Source organism: Dreissena polymorpha, chromosome 16 (assembly GCF_020536995.1).
Source record: "Dreissena polymorpha isolate Duluth1 chromosome 16, UMN_Dpol_1.0, whole genome shotgun sequence".
Lineage (NCBI taxonomy): Eukaryota > Metazoa > Mollusca > Bivalvia > Myida > Dreissenidae > Dreissena > Dreissena polymorpha.
Genome location: NC_068370.1, coordinates 15,194,270 through 15,197,387, shown reverse-complemented (window position 1 = coordinate 15,197,387; position 3,118 = coordinate 15,194,270).

Sequence of the window (3,118 nt, the reverse complement as noted above, 5' to 3'; positions counted from 1 at the left end):
GCGCCGAGGCTTTATCTGCATTAGTAACAAGAATTTGGTTATTTACGCGGAAAATAGGTATTATAGTTGGAGGTCTGCCTTGCATACGACTTACGTGATCCCATAGTTCTTTACTAGTTGTTTTATATGAAAGGGTATTACAAAATTCATTCCAACTATCTGTTTTTGCCTTTTTAATTACCTGTTTGACTCTTATGCGGGCTTCTCTTAATTTTTCATATTTAGGTCCTGTTTTGATGCGGATACATTTTTTCCTACATTTTTCGCGATATCTAATGGCGTCATCGCATTCCTGATTCCACCATGGAACTGAGCGTTTAATTTTTTTGGGTTTGTCGTTTACTACAGGGATGGAATTATCAAGCGCTGTCTTAAGTTTGGTCACATAAGTTTTAAAGTGGGTATTGATATCAGTGTTATCTTGATTGTGGGTGAATTCATTATCACACTGAGTTTTAAAGTTATTCCATTGCTCAGGTGAGGCTTTGTTAATTTTCCATTTGTGTTGTGTGGACGGAAGGGTATTTTGTATTTTAAGCTTAAGGTTTATTATTATCGGAAGATGGTCACTGCCAAAGGAATTATCAATTACGTTGAATTCGCTTACTGGTTGGAGGTGGGATGAACTAAGGGCAAGTTCGATCGCGCTATCACGGTGATCTTCGCGGTCAGCCAGTTTCGTTACTTGGCCGTCGTTAATGCTGTTATCATTAAGAAATTTCAAGAGATTTTCGGCATGATCGTCACATCGTGGGTCGCCCTCAGGGTTCCAACAGGGGTGTTTTAAGTTGAAATCTCCAACAATAATATTACTATTTCTGTAAGTCATTTTTTGAAATATTTAAGAATAGTTTTTGGTGGTATTATCTTTAGTTTGTGCATATACGCATTGAATACGGTATGATTGGTGTTTAGTCGTGTAAAGTGTGATGGCACATGATTCAATGGGGCTTTCTTGGTTGACTTCTATTTCAGTAAAAGGTATGCCCTCTTTTACGTAAATTGCTACTCCAGTGCCTATCATTTTGTCTCTTTGTTTAGACCTAACTGGTGGTTGGTACCCTTTGAGATGAACTTGTCGGTGAGTGCTTTTGAAGTTGGTTTCCTGTAGGCAGATTACATGTACTTCGTTTTTGTTAATATAATTTTGTAATTCGTACATTTTTTCATTTTGTTTTTCTATCCCTCGGGCGTTCCACGACATGACGGTTAGGTTTGTTAGGTTATAATTATGTTCAGTCGCAGACATTTGAGGGCTTTAGGATGTTATAATGCCTCTAGGAAGTATGAATTATTTCTTTATCTAGTTAATACAACTGCCTAATAGTAACCGTAAATGTTCCTGGCCAAGGCCGGAAAAGGGGGGGCGCCTGTGTGCCATGCTCCGTGATTTGGCTGGTAAAGCATTGTATGGGTGCGCATAGACCTATGATAGTGAAATTGTTTGTGGCTATTATATGGCCCTTTGTTGTAGTAATAGCGGTAGGGTTGTTGTTGGTGGCGCTGGCGTGTTTGTGTGAGATGATTGTGGTTGATGATAGTTTGTTTGCTTCGTAGTTGTTGGGATTGCTGGCTGATGGCGGATGCTTGCAGTTGCTGCTGGGATTCTGGTAGTGTTGTTGTTGATGATGTTTGTAGTTTTGTGTTTGATGTAGTGGGGTCATTGCTGGGGTCAGGGTCGCTATCGCCCAGTTTATCTTTCAGAATAGCTAGGATTTCTAATTCTGTTTTACTGACTAGAAGTTTTGCTAGGTTCTCTAGATTGGTAGGTTTGGCATTCGTATGGATATTATTAATGTATTTGTTTGTTTCATTAAGGTTTTTATCCTGAATCTTCATTACGTACTTGAGGTAAGTGGGACAATTTTTATAAGCCGCGCTATGATTACCGTTGCAATTCGCACATTTTTTGTTAGTTCTATTTTGACACGTGTCATGGGTGTGATTTCCCGCACAATTGGGGCATCTGGCATTATTCTTGCAATTTAGCTCGGCGTGTCCGAACATCTGGCATTTCGCGCACCTGATGTAAGAGTGCAGCGCGGGTTTAACGTTAAGTCCAAGTAATTTGGTTGGCGCGTTTTCGGTTTTGAATGTGACGGTAATAAAAGTATTATTTACCCCACTATGGACAGACTCTACGTTTTTTTTTGGCTTGTAATTCTTGCTTGATTTTGGTAATGTTCGCGCTTTTTGGGACATGGATAATTCCTACGCTTGGGGAGATTTTACTGTTAATTTAAAATCGTATTTGTTTCTGTTGTAGGAGAATTTTTCGGCTTTGTTAAGACAGTCTTTACGAACACTAAATATCAGACCTTTGTTAGTCTCGTGTAGTGGCCGCGCGACCTCGCTCCCCATATACTTAAGAAAAGCTTCCCTGATGGCATTTGCCTTGTCGCGCGGGAAAATAATGCCCACCGTCGTGAGGGTGACCGTAATCCATAGTGCCTGTGCGGGGCCTGATTTGAAGGGGCCAGTATGGGTCCTTTTTTCAGAATGGGGTTTTTCATGGGATGAAGGGTTAGGGTTGGAGAGAGGAGATAAGAGCTTCCCATTACATGACTTGTTTGCCTAAGGGGAGTCAAATGAAGCATCTCCAGCGCGGGTTTTTTTGCTGGATTTTGCCTTTTGTGCCCTTTTTGATTTAGGCGTGTCAGAGGTCTTAGCGGCAGTTAGAGTGATTTTTCTCATCATTTTTTAGAATTACTGATTACAATCGAAAAGAGTGTTACTTACGCCGATTGGAGTCTAATTCCTTTATTTGTTAATTGGCCCTATTTGGTAACGTATTGAGATAGATATGTCCCTAAATGTTGTTTGTTCTGATACTGCAAACACTTGTTTGGAAGTGTTAAAAAAGCGATTTGTTAATGTTTCGTATATACCGCGCGCGCGAGTTGGAGATTGTAATTAATACCTTTTACTATAACGATTATTATTAATTTATTATATTTTTTGTTAAGGACGCGTATTTCTTGCGTAATTACCTAATAAGTGTTAATAGTTCATAGAGCTTGTTTTGGAGGATTCGCTAGGAGTGATAATTGCACAGATGTTTCTAGCCCAAATTGAGATTATGTGGTTGTGCGTCTTGTAGCGAGCTAAATAATTGTAT